Raw genomic sequence first — 17332 nt, forward strand, 5'->3', positions numbered from 1 at the left:
GGACGGCACTGATTTGGACCCTCATTTCTTCACTTGTTAAATGTTACTGGGAGTGGAAACCTGGATTGTGGAGGGTTAGCATGGGAAGAAAAACATTGTGGACAATGAGTGACAATGTCAGGGTGGAACATTATGCTTATTACTTGCTGACTGAAAATGTTAACTTCAGGAAACATGAGGAAGAATCACAAGAGACCCAAGCTAATTAGGTCTGACCTGGGTCCCGTTCAACCTGCCTGTGCCTCAGGTTGCTAACCTGTAAAATGGGAGGGCAGGACTAAATTCCTACTGGCTGAAGTAAGACCAGAGAGGGCCTCTACCTGCAATTGTTTCCCGTCGCTTCAAATTCAAGGATAATTTCTGCTAAAAAGAATCAGAAGTAACCTAATTGGTCTGTATCCTTGGCCAACACTGTGACGCCAACACTGTGGCCCATTCTGAGAAGCACTGCTATTTATCTGCGACCGTTCTTCTCCTGGGAACAAACTCACAGTTTCTTCTGTGACTCATTAAAACAGTTAAATATACACAAAGAACAAGGAGTGCAAGGTGGGGAAAACAGACTTCATCTCCCTGATAAGGGCTCAGATAACAATTTGAAAAAGAGAAGTCGTAGAGATGATATCCAGAGGGAAATGTATTTGTTTTCTTTCTTTTTTTGTATTTTTTTTAAGTTTATTTGTCCATTTATTGACAGAGAGAGAGAGAGAGGTAAAGAGAGCCTCCCAAGCAGGCTCCACGCTGTCAGCACGGAGCCTGATGTGGATGTGGGACTTAAACTCATGAACCATGAAATCGTGACCTGAGCTGAAAGCAAGAGTCAGACACTTAACTGACTGAGCCACCCAGGCGTCCCATATTTGCTTTCTTCCCAAGCTACAGATGAAATATCTACTATTGTGCTCTTGACCTACTAATTAAGAAATACAAGGTTTTATAATAATATATCAGTTAATGACTTTTCTCCATAAAACCCAACCTTCCCCCCTCTTCAAAAATCAATCACCCCTCAAATCAGATTTCAAGAACATTAATTTCTGTCTAAAAGAGATGTTAAAAACAAGCAAGCAAAGCATTCCATTTCTAAACCAAGCCTTGGCTGATGTGCGGGGGCCTCGGCTGGCTGCGGCCCAGGTGCTGGAAGCTGGTGATTCTGCGGACGAGCGTCAGAGTATATAAATCAGTTACCCACATGGAAAAGTTGGGATGGTTAAAATACAGACCGAGATTTCTGATAGTACTGGGCCCACATCTGTCTGAGCCCCAGTAGCACCTGCAGCTTTTAGGTGCATGTGGCTCGTGTTTCTCCAGCTGCACAGCCCCGTCCTGGCTGACTTTTCCTTGTTCACAGACTTACCCAGTCAGGTAGGCACTTGTCTAAGGCAAGCACTGTAGGTGGGAGACACTGCCAGGGGTCAGAGGGAACATGGCAAAGTGGAAAACCCTGGCTCGAAGCCTGACAGATCTGGCTTGGTATCAACTCCACCATAGGAGCTGGGTGACCCTAAGCAAGTCCCCTTGCTTGCCAGTCTGAACTGTTGTGTGTGGGGGAAAGTGAAATAAATTCTATAGTTAAGGAGCCTATGTGGTACCCTGGCAGGCAGTAGTAAACGGCTCTGTAAAGTTACTCCTTCTTATCCTAAAGGCAAAGAAATGTGTTCAGCATAATCTATTATCACAGCAAAGTCTGGCTGACTGCCAGGGCACTGGCTAAAAAAAAAATCATCACTGTAAAAATATGAAGGTCATTCACTATAAAGAACTGAGGAAGAGAAAGCAAAGGGTAAAAAATATCACCGTCCCAATGTAATAACGGGTACAGGTGAGGATTATCCATTGATACTCAAGGCACTGGGCAAAAGGTAGGTGGGTGACAGGATGTTCACAAAGGATCCATGCACCAGCCCACAGATGCCTTACTGACCCAAGGTGTATGTGAACATAGGGGAGGTCTGGTTACCACCGTATTCAAGAGATCAAGCAGATCACTCTGGATGGAGGGACAAGCTGACACCATGGACCTCCTGCTGTGATAAAATATCAAGCATCTATCACTACGTGTGAGGTATTTTTGCCAAAAAATGTTTCACCTGCATCTAATCCCAAGCCTCTAGATCTAACGATTTTCAGGAAGAGAGAAAGGGCAAGTTGAACAGCACCATGAAGAAACAAGCAAGGCCAAAATACAGGACATTCTACACTACATGTAGCCTGGACAACTGGGGAGGTCTTAATATGGAGTGGATATTAGCTAATATCATGGACTTATTGTGAATCTCTTAGCTATAACAGTATTGTGATTATGTGGAAGAATTCGTATTCTTAGGAGATACGTGATGAAATATTTAGAGGTAAAGTGTTAAGATGTTTGCAATTTTCTTTTTCTTTTTTTTTTTATAATTTTTTTTAATGTTTATTTATTTTTGAGACAGAGAGAGACAGAGCATGAACGGGGGAGGGTTAGAGAGAGGGAGACACAGAATCCGAAACAGGCTCCAGGCTCTGAGCTGTCAGCACAGAGCCTGACGCGGGGCTTGAACCCACGAACTATGAGACCACGACCTGAGCCAAAGTTGGACGCTTAACCGACTGAGCCACCCAGGTGCCCCGATGTTTGCAATTTTCAAATGGTGCAGAAAAAATTTATGTAATGTACGCTATATATGTTATATATAATACGTATAAATATAAATATGTTTAAATTGGAAGAAGGAACAAAGAAAGCAAATGTGGTGAATTCAGAACAATTGGTGAATCCAGGTAAAGGACACATAGGTGTCGGTTTTACCATTCTCCCAAACTGGCGGCTCTGAAGTTTTTCAGAATAAAAAATTGGGAAAGAAACTGGAAGAGAGAGAGAAGCAAAATATAATAGAAAAGAAAAAAAAAATCACATGTCACTACCTCCTCTTAATCCCCTTGACATTTATATTCAGGTCAGCTTCACTGTGTCTCTTCATTCAACATGGTTATAGTTTTACCACTTTAATAAATTTCACGTGTGCTCATTCAGACTGATGGAGCTACTGTTTTGACTGCTTTTTTGGCTGACATCAAAACCAAACTTTAAACAAGGCTCCAATACCAGGCTCTGGACGTGCACCAAGTAGGTATGAAGCCTAAGAGATCATATCAAAAACTCCTGAAATTGACACCTAATTCCCTATCCAGACGGCTTTTAGGCCAGGAAGACTGGATCAAAGGTGGAACATCCTCTTAGGCTTTGATCTTTTTTCAAAGATGGCACTCTCTCGAGGCGCCTGGGGGGCTCAGTTGGTTAAGTGTCCGAGTCTTGATTTCGGCTCAGGTCATGAACTCATGGTTTGTGAGTTTGAGCCCCACATCAGGCTCTGTGCTGACAGTGTGAGCCTGCTTGGGGTTCTGTCTCTCCCTCTCTTTCTACCTCTCTCCCGCTTGTGCTCTCTCTCTCTCTCTCTCTCAGAATAAACAAACTTCTTAAAAAAAAGTAATATGGCACTCTCTCCACCTGCATTGGGCATTGACAGAGGAATGACAGGTACAAGGTAAGTGGTCAACCCAGTCACAGAGGTCTCAGAAACCACATACGGCACGCTGTGCCTATGTTCAGGCGCATAGAGCAGCAAGGGCACAACCCAAAGAACAGTCTCTCAGAATTCAAACTTTAATGCAGTGAGAGCTCCCAGTGATGCAGGAATTAATTCTGTGATGCCTTTAAGATGGAGAGGGCCATAAAGGGTCTGGATTCAAACAGCAGAGATACAAGCTCAGTTCTACTGCACAAGTTAGCCACACAACTTCAGAGCAGTTCTTTGCGGGGGTGCAACAAACACTGTGCCGGGGACAGCTCTTCACTGGGCAGAACTGTCTTAGGCACCGTAGGACATTTGCCAACCACCCGACCCCCACATCACCACATGCCAACACTGCCTCCAGTCTTTGAGAGGGGGACAACAAAGAGTCCCAAATGCCTCCTGCCTCAGTCATGGGCTAAATTTTCTGAGTCGCAGATTTTATCTGGGGATAATACCTGTTCTACCACCTAAGAAGGGATTTGGGAGGACCAAGTATGCCACAGCTCCTTAGAAACCTAAATTATCTATACAAACGATACCACAATACCCACTGGCACAGACAGCCTTACCAGTCAGAGGCAGCTACAGAGTGGGTTCTAATACCTGTATCCCACATGGGATCTATTGCACAGGGTGAGCTGTCCAGTCACGTACTAGAATATGCAACAGCTACTTATTCTGAGAATGTTTCCCCTCCTTGAGTGGGAGATTCTGGTTTTAAGCATTGCCGCAGACCAACCCCACACTGCAGTGTAAATTTTAGAGGGAGGGCTGTTGGCGGATTTATGCACCACTGGAGCAGACAAGAAGGATGGCTGTCTCATAGTAGCTTCAAAGAATCTGGCTTAGGATGGCACCCAAACTAATCTGGAATGAGGACACTTCTCTTAGCAAGAAACAGCTTCCAGGGTCAAGAGAACAAGGTAACAGAATATGGTGCTCTACCCTCCCATGCACAGCAGAGCAAGGAGCAGCATGCACTGGTCTGACCTTCAAAATGCCTGATCTGTTCTTTGCATCTTTCAGCCATGCTTATGGGAGGGAATCTTAGAGACTGGGCAGGGCTTTATATCAGAGTGCACAAGAGTCACTTGGAGAGTGACACGAAGAATGCACCTGCCACAGGGGTTCAGATTCTGACCATCGAGAGTGGGCCCAGGCACCTGTACTCGTAAATAGTCTCTCTGGGTGATTCAGATGCAGGCCACAGACTGCATCTGTGGAAAACAGGGACACCTCTCCAGAGATTTCTACAGTTAGGAGGCTTTGCCTTCAACTCTCCCCCATGGAGCCTTCTGGCTCTCATTTTATTGCCTTCATGACTTAGAATTTAGGTAAAAGTGCTTCTCTGCCCTCAGATGTGGCTATTTTGGGGGGTTAAAAAACTGTTCTTCCTCTACCTCTGTTCCTCCTCCCCACCCACCTACCATACACATTGTGTAAAGGAAAAGCTGATTTTATTTTGTTGATCTAATCTCTCCTTTATCATTCACTTTCAAATGAGGACTGGGAAACATTGACTGGGCAGAAAGTTCCTTTAAGGAAGGCCAAAGGCCTCAGGTATTAATAGGGAAGTGAAGGAGGTCACCAAAGGCAGAGTTGGGAAAGGGCACAAGTCCTTTTTTTTAATATACTTTTTTTTTTCAGAAAGAGAGAGAGTGAGAGAAGAGTGGGGGAGAGGGGCAGAGGGAGAAAGAGAGAGAACTCAAGCAAGCTCCACGGTCAGCACAGAGCCTGACATGGGGCGGCCCTGGGATCCTGACCTAAGCCCAAATCAAGAGTCGGGCGCTCAACGGACTGAGCCACCCAGGTGCCCCAAGGCACAAGTCTTGAAGAGCAAAGTGCAAGTGGATACCGACTCCAGCTCATTAGCTGTGGTAAAGGGCACTGAAGTGGCCTCCAAAAATTACCCGGGGGTTGGAGAGGCAGTGTTGGCAAATAAGAAGCTATACATGTGTAGCTTTTCCATAGTTTCTTACATTAAAATATTTAGCACTGACATGGTTTTAGTCTCACCTGACACTGCTTACTATTCAGCTTTGGTACATTCCTCCAAATTCTATTCATCTTAAAAAACAGCAGGCTGATGAAAATGCAAAATCTCTGGGCTTGGCCATCTGAAATGAGATCTTTTACCCTTGTCTTCTCCAACGTTCCAGAATGCATTTTTTGCAAAGGGAAAGATTATCAGAAAAGGAAAAATGCAGAGTAGTAAAGTCGAAAGAATATTATACCGAAGGTTTTGGTGAGAAAATATTTATGTCCACCAGCACAAGCCACACCCTTTCTGGGAAGATATTACTAGCCTTGAAGCTGGGTTAGTAGATCCCAAAATATACCTCACAAAAAGCACAGTTACCCTCCCAAAATAAGCCCTATAATTAAAGTCTTTTCAAGTGGATTGTCCTATATCACAACTTGACATACGTTGCTTTAATCTCCCTGCTTTAGCAAGTGTAGCCATCTTGGGCTACAAAAGCTCTCAATAACTTACACTTAAACCAGACTGTGGTGTCACTAGGAAATTGATGCAAATAAACAGCCCTGTGTACCAAAATACCCAATCTCAATCATCTGTAATGAGATCTCTCTCCTCCCTAAGCACATTTTCATCACACCAGAATCGCTGCCCTTGATTTAAAAGGAAGGACTAGCCCAGATTGAAATACCATTACATCTCAAAGGCTATCTAGAGACAGGCACTTGTGAAGAAGCTGGGGCCGAAATTAAAATATGAGACAACCTCTTTTGTGTGAATGTGAGGATCATGTTGTGTGAGTCTCATTTTCAGTTTACAGTCATCAGTATAAGCCTTCAGATGCCCATCTGTCTTGCTGAAGTCACGTCTTGCTTGGAGTCAGGGGCAATGTAAGAGAGAGTTTCTTATGAGACCTTTCAGCCCTATGATTCTCTGACCAAACCTCTTCACGTTTTCTGGTTCTATATTGACCTATAACTAAATGCCAAAATATTAAAGATTTTATACCTTCAAAATAATAAGTACTTCGGGTATTAAATTTTAAAAATTCCTTCTATATCAGGTTTCTCAGTCTCAGCAGTTTTGACACCTTGGGCCTGATCATTCCGCATGAGGGGACTGCTGTCCTGTGCACTACAGGATAGTTAGTAGTGAGCAGAATCCATGGCCTCCACCCACGCGATGCCCATAGCACACAACTCCCCACCCCCTGCTGCGACAACCAAAAATGTCTTCAGACATTGACTAGTGTCCTTTGGGAGAACAAAATTAATCCGGGTTGAGAACCACTGCTCTCTGTTTATATATTTACATATCTCCCCCTGGTATGGCTGGGTGGGCAGGGGTTGGGGGGGAGGGTGGTGGGGAGTCTAGATTTTTCAAGGCACTCACAAGTTTTAATTTTAAGAATTTCAAACTTCCTATGACTCATAATGAAGAGTCAGGACATGTGATACAGTGCTACCTTGAAAGATTTATAAAGAACACTACTGCTGTCTTAAACAAAGGGTGGTGAGGCTTGCCCTCACTTCAGTCAAGATGCGTAAGAAGATGGATTTGCCGTCACCCTATCTCTTGGATGGCTCTCCTCCCTACTTTTAAGAGTTTCATTCTTCAAAGACTACCGTTAACAAATCCTTCATGTTCCATTACCAGGCACTCAGTACTGACTGCAAAAGAAGAACACTGGGGTTGGGGTCTCCTGACATCGTCTATAGATCCAATGGCCCATGGTACCAATGGCCCACGGTACCGCTGGTGGACCAACCACCTCAGGGGCAGGGTTCCCAGCGCTGGGCCACGTATCCAGGAGGGGTGTGGTAAAGCAGATGCTTCCTCAAGGAGAGGCAGGGTGGAAGGGAGAGGGAAATAATATCAGGAGACAAACAGTACAAGAATGGAACATGGTAAGTTCAGCCCAGAGAGGGGAAGATGAATGATGGAGAGTGTCTCCAAATACCGGAAGGGCTGGTGTGTGACAGAGTGGAAAGACAGGTCTCTACTTAGAAAGTGACTAAGAGCATAGGCGGCTCAATAATATTTATCACAGGCCTTCCATTGTGCCAGGCACTGTCTGGGCACTGAGACCAGAGGAAGGAAAAAGACCAAGGTCCTGCTTCATGGAGCATATGTCATAATTCAGTGTAAAGACTAGAATGCTTTCCTTCCCTCCCTGCTTCCCTTCTTTCTTTTTTCTTAAATATTTATTTTGAGAGAGAGAGAGAGAGAGAGAGAGAGAGAACGGCCAGGAGGAGAGGTAGAGAGAGAGAGACTTTTTTTTTAATTTTTTTTTTTTTTTTTAAATTTTTGAGACAGAGAGAGACAGAGCATGAACGGGGTGGTGGGGGGGGCAGAGAGAGGGGGAGACACAGAATCTGAAGTGGGCTCCAGGCTCTGAGCTGTCAGCACAGAGCCCGACGCGGGGCTCGAACTCACGGAGCGTGAGATCATGACCTGAGCCGAAGTCGGACATTCAACCGAGTGAGCCACCCAGGCGCCCCCCCTTCTTTCTTTTTAACAATTTGAGCTAAACACCCAGGTATTTGCTCATTTTTTTTTTTCCCATTGTAAAACTACGGTTTAATTAACATAGAGCAAAATTCAACCTTTTATTGTAGAGTTCTATGAATTTGCAGGAAATATACAGTTGTATCAATATCACCACAGATGGGGGCACCTGGGTGGCTCAGTCGGCTGAGCATCTGATGTCCGCTCAGGTCACGATCTCGCGGTTTGTGAGTTCAAGCCCCATATTGGGATCGCTGCTGTCAGCACAGAGCCTGCTTCAGATCCTCTGTCCTTCTCTCTCTGCCCCTCCCCTGCTTGCCTTCTCTCTCAAAAAATTAAACAAACAAACAAAAAATATTGCCACAGATCAAGATCCAGAACAACTTCATTACTCTCTAAAATTTTCCTGTTTCCCTTAACTTTTTTTTTTTAATTGGCGCAAGCTACTCTTCACGTAGCAAGCTCCCTACCCCTGAGAGAATCTGGACTGCCCTTTGTCACGGGTTCTGTAGAAGAGATTTGATTTTGGCTCGAGGGAGAATGGGCTGGACACCCTTGAAGCTGTGTCCATCTCTCCAATTCTATGAAACAAAGGGGTCCACTTAGGGACACCTAATCTTAAACACCAGCTCATCTGCAGTGACACAGTTGATTCCCTCCAACCACAGGAAAAGTCCCATCCCAATGCCGAATTCTTGTAGTTAAAGCTCAAAAATTTAGTCTGATAACTGGATCTCCAGGAGGAGTACATAATAAGCACAGACAAAAAAGTAAATAAATAAAAATAAAGCTTTGGAAATGAATGCCTAAATACGGTACCCGAGACCCAAACCACGGGGACCATCTACTCCCGACCCGTCTTTTCCTTCTCATTATTTTGGTTCATAGTAACATTGACTCCAAAACTGAATGGAACTCAAACGAACTCCAAACTCTAACTGCACTTGGCTCCAAAGGTAACAGGAAGGTAAGTTAGTCAAGCACATCTAAGAATGGGTAGGCAGAGGTGGAGAAGACAGCAAATATCTTGGGGTTCCCACAAGGTGTTACAGAGTGGACTCTGGAGGACGGACCGTGGTGACCAGCTGTGACATCTCTTGTGACAGCAAATGTGGTGTGACCAACCCATCCCCAGTGGCCCTCCTGCTGGGAGATATGTACACCTTTTGGTGGTCTGACTTCAGTGGCAAATGTCTAGTTTCCAAACGACGCCGTCCTGTTATCAAGAATAACTGCATTATTGAACACCTACTATGCCCCAGCACTACCTAGCTCATTTTATTCTCATGACAACCTTATGACGGAGGTAACATTACAAGCCTCATTTTACAGATGAGGAAACTGAGGCTCAGGGAGGGTATGTAACAACCAGTTAGTGTAGAACTTAAACTTCAACCCGGGTCTCCTGATCTCGATGACTGTTCTTTTCACTACTGCTAGCAAGGTCTTCTGGGTGGTTGCTGAATTTAATGTTCTTGGCCTCTCCGGCCACTGTCATGCTGGGACTGGCTCCCAGATGTGCTGAGTTCTTGCTTCCCTTCAACTTTCCATTTCCCAAGCAGCTAACTGACTATTTCTTGTTTCAACAGATAGGCCATAAGGATCTCTCTGCAGCGGAGAATCTTTGTTGCTGTTGTTATTCTATTGGTCTGCAGTTTATTACTCTTATAGTCCATGTTAGACTATACTCATATAGTCTAGGTTACCTAGACAACAAGCTCAACTGTCAAGGGTATTCTTTATCCTGTATTCAGAAACTTTCCTAAATCTAGATTTCTTATTAAATCTGAGAAAACTCCATATTTCTAATATTACTTAATAACATATCAGTAACAACAAGAAAAAAGTCATACTGTTAGAAAGTACCAACTGAATGTTACATCTAATGATAAAATCCCATTTTGTCTAAATTTAGTGCAGATGTAAAAGATGCACAAAACAAGGCATTGGCTTCCCTTTTGGGCACCATTTTACAACAAAAGATATTAGAAGTAAATGCAGCAACACTTACCAAAATTTCCCCCGACTATCACAAACTTCATACACACCACATGTCTTCTAATACAGCTGCTGGACCAGTCCTGAAAGACAAACCACAACAAAAGGAAAAATGCATCGCTAAACAGAAGTAATTTACCCTTCTGGAAACCACAACATCTTCCTTGTTTGGGGCACTCATCAATGTACCAAACTCTTACTGCCAGATTCCTTTTTGTTTTTCACAGGAAGATGAAACCAATTTACAAATTAACTCAGCACCCACTAATAACAAATAAATTAAAATCGGGACAGTGAAATAAACCAGAAACTGTGCTCATACTTTGTTTGAATTTTTAGCCCTTACTTAAAATAATTGAAGACAGGGGCGCCTGGGTGGCTCAGTCGGTTAGGCGTCTGACTTCGGCTCAGGTCATGATCCTCATGGTTTGTGGGTTTGAGCCCCGCGTCAGGCTCTGTGCTGACAGCTCAGAGCCTGGAGCCTGCTTTGGATTCTGCGTCTCCTTCCTTCCCTGCCCCTCCCCCACTCATGCTCTGTCTCTCAAAATAAACAAATAAATAAAAATTAAAAAATGTAAAAAATAAAATAAAATAATTGAAGACTAAAGAACTATGCAAAAAGACCTAAAATTGAAGTCATAAAAAATTTCTCCCTCAAACCAATTCCTCTTCCCTGTTTCTTTTAATAATATACTCTCTTCTCCCCTGCTGGCTGAGAGACCCTCACCTTTCTTTTCTAGACTTCATTTTCTTATCTGTAAAATAGGGATTATTGTATTGACCTCCCAGGGTGGTTATGGAGATTAAATGATATGAATTTAGTGACATAAATGTCACAGAAAGGCTTAAAACAGCAGCTGGCATGCAGTAAACACTCAGAGCATTCGAGGAGCTATGATCTTTCTCCTAGTCACCCAGGCCTGAAAGCAAACACGGCCTTCCTCACCTCCACTGGACACCGTGGTACTGGCCTTCCTTTCTCATCCTTCGGGCGTGCGGGACTCACCGCCTTCCCTCTCTCTTATCATCACACTGGTTGGCATCACACCTTGCAGAAACTCAATTCCTGGCCCCCAGTTTCTTCCCTTCAAATCCCACTCTCACGGCTCTGCAAGGCATCCTTCCTAAACTGAACTTAAAGCCTTGTGGAAACACCTTCTACCGCTTCCCAAGACCTTCAAATTTCTCTGTGAAATTACATTAGCCTGGGACTCCAACTTCTCTCTGCTTTGTCTCCACATCTTCCATCGGAAGATGCAGTCACCAGTCCTGCCTGAGCCTGTGGATCTGCTGGTTTCTTCCGTGAGTGTCTCTGCCCCACAAATGCTGGTAAGGGGCCTAGCCATTTTCTGAGGCAGGGGATCTTTATTCCTTTTGTGCCACTGTAGCCTAGAGACATGTTTCTTAGAATGTTTTTATTTATTTTTATTTTTAAAGTGTATTTTTGAGAGAGAATGCACATGTGAGTGGGAGAAGGGGAGAGAGGGGGAGAGAGGGGGAGAGAAGGGGAGAGAGGGGGAGAGAAGGGGAGGGAGGGAGGGGGAGGGAGGGAGAGAGAGGAGAGAGGAGAGAGGAGAGAGGAGAGAGGAGAGAGGAGAGAGAGGGAGAGAGAATCCCAAGCAAGCTCCATGCTGTTAGTGTGGAGCCAGACATGGGGCTTGAACCCGCAAACCATCAGATCATGAGCTGAGCTAAAAGCAAGAGTCTGATGCTTAACTGACTGAGCCACCCAGTGCTCCTCAGAATAATGTTTTTAAATGCTTGAAATTAATACATGCAATGAACAGGATTCAAAAGAGGTATACTGATATGCAGTTATCAAAATACATAACAAAACGGATTTTTTTATATTTAAATAAGGTCCAGCAAAAGTCTAATAATTACTGGGCATTATTGGGCATAAGTGGTATTTTAGAATATCTGTAACTATAAAGTAATATGAAAACACCCATAATTTCTATTGGTGACAAATAGCTAGCGCTACTTTCATAATAGAAGGAAATGTTAGATTTCTTTCTTTTTTTTTAATGTTTATTTATTTTTGAGAGGGAGAGAGAGACAGAGTGTGAGCAGGGGAGGGGAAGAGAGAGAGGGAGACACAGAATCCGAAGCAGGCTCCAGGTTCTGAGCCATCAGCACAGAGCCCAATGCGGGGCTCGAATCCACGAACTATGAGACCACGACCTGAGCCAAAGTTGGACGCTTAACTAGCCACCCAGGTGCCCCGGAAATGTTAGATTTTGATTAATGGTTAGTAAAAATAAATTTTTTTCCACCATCCAATTTCACAGACCCCTGAACTCCATCCATGGACCCCCAGGTCATGAGCCCCTGCTCTTAGGCCTGGCCTACCTACTTCTCCTCTTCGTGAGCTCTTTCTAACTTGATTTGCCCAATGTGCTGTTATCTTACCCCTGTTTTTCTGTTTTCAAAAATTATGTTTTATTTGATATAGATACTTGAAATACACTTCTGTATCCTACTTTTTAAGTTGTAAAGGAAGGCCCTCTTTTTTTATTCCTTGCATGGCAAATAATGCCCTGCCTCATAGCACACACAGGAGGGAAGGCACACAGCCAGCACTGTTTGAATGAGTGAGCTCAAGGGCTTGCTTCCTGCCCCACACGGACTCAGCTGATAGGACTATTATGTCACCTCTCTCTGGCAGCTTGTGAGCTCCTAAATATGTAGACAGGACACCTAAACACTCCATATTCAAAGTATAAACTACTGAAATGAGGCAACAAAATGTTCTCTTCTTTTACTTCCCTTTAGAGAGGATGCTCAGATCTCCCAAGAACAGGCTGGACATCACACCATCCTGTCACACGGGGGCTCTTGTGTGACACAAGCACAATCCCTTCCTTTGTGGAGCACCAAGTCTAGAGCTTTCCCCAGCTAGTGTAGATGGGATTCTCTCAATCTTTCAGGGCTTTTGCAAAGACAAGAAATATCCAGTGATTTCCTAAGTATGGATACCTTGGTGACCTATAAAGACAAGGCCAGTTAAGGTTGCTCTGGCTTCTCACTGGTCTCAAGGATATGAGCCCGTGGTCCCAGTAGATGGAGGGGTGAAATGTCACCTTCCCTAAGTGACGTTGTCCTTGTATATGAGGCCAAAGATAGCAACTCAACAAAGAGACCGCTTCAGGAAGGTTTACTCCATACCTGGCTGCGTACTTCACTCTGAGCCCCCGGGTCTGTGATGAATCTGCCTCAGGATAGACCAGTCCTTTGGTCTTACCAGCTTTGTTCCTAAACAGCTGCAGCTCACTATAGTCAGAAAAGCATGTGACTCTTGACCTTGGGGTTGCGTGTTTGAGCCCCACATTGGGTGTAGTCTTGAACTTAATAAACTTAAATAAATAAACTTAACAACAACAGAATAGCTCTTCCTTTTCAAATGACAAAAGTATAATGATTTCCTCCACTCATAAGGCCACTGTGACCATTTGCTTTGGAATAAATTCACCACTGGCAGCATCTTCCATGCTCGCCATTATATCAAGTGACGCTTAGGACAGTGAGGGTATACTCTCTCTCCCCCCAGAAAACTACAAAAGATGAGATACCTATTCAAAACAAAGGCTGGCCTTGGCATACTCTTTTTAAACTTAAGGACGTTTATATCCAGCTCACTTGAATTTGTTCTTCTTGAGACACACTAGGTATATGGTATTAAATAAAAACAGCTTAATGATAATGAACAGGAGCATGACTGTTTAATCTTTTGTTTCAAGAATTATGACATATACATCCTCGTAAATAAATAGTAAGATATTTACAGGCATTCCCACACAACACACTGCACTGCATGTACTTTTTGTTTCTAATACATATCATAGACTATGTGCGGCTCCTGATTAAAGGTAAGATCTCATTACCACTGGGAACAAGTATCTCTAACATGGTTCTCATCTGCATGGGTCATCCCTTCTCCCTTCTTCCTAACAGATCCCCCATATTCCTTCAGCCACAGTGCCTCAGGGGCAGGCGACAACACTCCCAGCTGGAGGGTGGGGACTTGATGGGTCTAAGGCTTTGCAGTGTGCCAACCAGCAACATCGGCATCACCTGGGAGCTTCTGAGAAATATCAACTCTGAGGTCCCATCCCAAACCTACTGAGTCAGAATCTATGTTACAAGATCCCCAGGTGATCTGTGTGTCCACAAGGTTTCAGATGCACTGATCTAAGGGGAACGCATTCCTCTTGCCAATGACTGGTTCAAGACTAGGCATGCAACCCAATGCAGGCCAACAAGATGTGAAGAATGGTTTCCTGGGAGCTTCTTCTCATTCTGAGATAAATTCCTCCTTTCTGAATGTTCCATGGGATGTGATGCCTAGGGCTTCTGTAGCTACCTTGCTCAGTCTAATGATAAAGCTGGCCCAGAGAGGAAGGTAAAGACAAAAAACCCCAGAGAAGCAAAGTTGGGGTGACTGCATTAGGTCAACCCTGAAGTCTGTGGAACCAATGGAATCCAGTAAATTTCATATTGTTCAGGCCTCCTTGAGTTGGGTTTTCAATGACCAGTAGCTGGAAAGCATCTTGACCACTCAGTGCCCAATAAAGCATTATACAAGGAACAGAACACAGAGGCACTGGGCTCAGCCACATGCTGAAGAGTCCAGACAAGTTGGTGCATCGAGAGGCCACAGCAACAGTTTAGAGACTTGTTTTGTTTGGGGAAGTGACCCAGGAGTATTTCTGGTTCTGACAACCTTTGTTCACTTTGCACATTTCCAAGAGCTTTCTAAATCAGCCAGTTTAAATGATCAACCAGAGGAAGTGCTGAACACTTTCCAAATTATTTTAGCCAGAGTGGTCAACAGTTGCTTTCCCCAGAAGCCACATGGATGTCATTTCCTGTAAAGACAATGGGAGACTAATTGCTCAGCCTCAGACTCCAGTAGGGAAGACAACCTGTGACATGTAATTACTGGCAGGGTAAATAAGGAAAAGCTGGAGGATCTCAGAATCTGCTTTTGGATCCACTCCAATAACTTGGGGGAAAGTAAAAAAGAGCCAGCTGGTCTAGAAAAAGATTTGAGGGGCCAGGAGCTTAGGCAGTTGCTCTTAGCATTTTTACATATCACTGGTACTTATTTAAGACCTTTCTGAGGAAACCAAGTAGATCTGCTCTTATATAAAACCATATACAGCTTTGGTGTAATTTTGCTTCATGTACAGGAGTGATGTGGTCAAGGAGAATTGGGTGTCTAAACGGACATGATCTCTTCTGTGTTATAGCTTCTTAGCCCCAACAGAATATTTTGAGGGATGGGTTTGTCATGTTGGCTTGATGAAAGATGTGCTTTCTTTCCTTCTTTTTTTTTTAAGTTTATTTATTGTGAGAGAAAGAAAGAGAGAGAGAGAGCATGAGCAGAGGAGGGGCAGACAGAGAGGGAGACAGAGGGAATCCCAAGTAGGCTCCAGAACTGTCAGCGCGGAGCCGGACGTGGGGCTCAAACTCACGACTGTGAGATCATGACCTGAGCCGAAATCAAGAGTTGGATGCTTAACTGACTGAGCCACCCAGGCAACCCCAAGAACGTGCTTTCTATCATGGAGTGAATATTAGTTGGTTTTCCACAGAATTTTCTGTATGTTCTATCACCTCAGATCTCTTTTTCTCCCCCAAAGCTTTTTGCCTTCTCTTCCCTGGTATTTCATATACTTCCATAGTTCCAACCATTACCCCTTGTCACGTGTTTTAAACTATATCCCTAGATCTATCACCCATGCTACCTCCTAAATATAATGTACCTTAAAGGTGGGGACCTCGTTTTGGTCACTGCTAGTGTATCAATGCTTAGCACGGTGGCTGGCGTTGAGTGTTATATGTTTGTTGAATGAGTGAGTGAAAGTCTTCACTCAGAGTCTTAGGATGACTCACAGAAGTTCTTGCTATGACCTCCTAACTGGCCTGACTTTGGTGTCTCCTTTTCCCACTCTATGGACACACATGAAAGCTCTGAATTACAGCTCTGATCATGTCAGTTTCAGAATGCCCCAGCTGGGAATGACTTATTAACTGTATTTTCCAGGTAAGAAACTGGTCCCAGTGAGACCAGGAGACTTGCCTTAGGTCTTACGAATAGTAGGTGGCAGAGGCAGGATTAGAACTCAGGATGCTAACCAGTGGTTCTTGCCACCATGCTACTGACTGGTTTGAAATCTTCAGTGATCTTTCAGTAGAACCTAGTACAGGGCTAGGTATGTAGAAGTCACATAATAAATATTTGTTAACTGACTGGATAAATGAGTGTCTCCCTTTTGCATATACCAATGGGTTTCAGTTTTTCTTAAAGTGGAATACTCTTTAAAGAAAGACGATTCTCAGGGAGCCGGGGTGGCTCAGTCGGTTAAGGCTCCGACTTCGGCTCAGGTCATGATCTCACAGCTCGTGGGTTTGAGCCCCGCATTGGGCTCTGTGCTGACAGTTCAGAGCCTGGAGCCTGCTTCGGACTCTGTGTCTCCCTCTCTCTCTTCCCCTCCCCTGCTCACACTCTGTCTCTCTCTCCCTCTCAAAAATAAATAAACATTAAAAAAAAAAAAAAAAAAAAGAAAAGAAAGAAAGACGATTCTCCAGTATACAACATGGAGAAGAGGGGAGCTGTTCTGGACCTTTGCCCCTGCAGTGCCTCTGAGCCACCTCCTAAGAACCTCAGGGCTTGGTGGCACTGCAAAAAAACAAAACAAAACAAAACAAAACAAAACGAAACGAAACGAAACGAAACAAAACACGGATGACTTACACAAACTCTTAAAGCCACCATTACTCCAAACCCACCTCAACCTTATCTTCCATTTCTTCTTCCTCCTTCACGTCCAGTCTTACCAAAGCACTTGCTGTTCCCAGCATCTGCCCTTTCCCCAGGCCTTCCTGTGCCGTTTCTTCCCTCTTATGTGTTCTTACTTCCACTTGCAAGAATGGAGAACCAACCTGCCCTCAGGCCCAACTCTAATATAAATCCCTCCCTGAAGTTCCTGCCCAATTTCCTCCACTAGAATCAATCTCACTCTATTTGTGCCTCTCCTATAGAACTTACCATATCATCTACTGCAAGGGAAAGAGACAGCTCCTTGAGGGCAGGAACCTACTCTAAATTTATCTTCGAACCACTGGCACCTTGCTTGGCCCAATGCCTTGCACAGAAGAGGCACTTCTAGTCATTTTGTTGCATTCAAAGGGCTTTATCCTTTTTAGTTCACCTCTGTGACCAATTATATAAATTCTCCAATGGGGATTCCAAGTCTTCCTCTAGACAATAGAGGCTGATGATAAGCCA

The 17332-nt window shown here is 44.1% G+C and overlaps 1 protein-coding gene across 14 annotated transcripts in view; it reads right to left on the minus strand.

Moving 5' to 3' along the window:
* The window catches only part of FYN (FYN proto-oncogene, Src family tyrosine kinase), a 213641-nt gene that overhangs the window by 108674 nt on the left and 87635 nt on the right, over positions 1-17332 (minus strand). For all 14 annotated transcript variants that reach the window (XM_042939615.1, XM_042939619.1, XM_042939627.1 and 11 more), the window contains one exon: positions 10052-10121. The gene's annotated coding sequence lies outside the window, so the exon portion shown is untranslated. The remainder of the gene's footprint in view (positions 1-10051; positions 10122-17332) is intronic.

The sequence above is a fragment of the Panthera leo genome, chromosome B2, assembly GCF_018350215.1.
Source record: "Panthera leo isolate Ple1 chromosome B2, P.leo_Ple1_pat1.1, whole genome shotgun sequence".
Classification (NCBI taxonomy): domain Eukaryota; kingdom Metazoa; phylum Chordata; class Mammalia; order Carnivora; family Felidae; genus Panthera; species Panthera leo.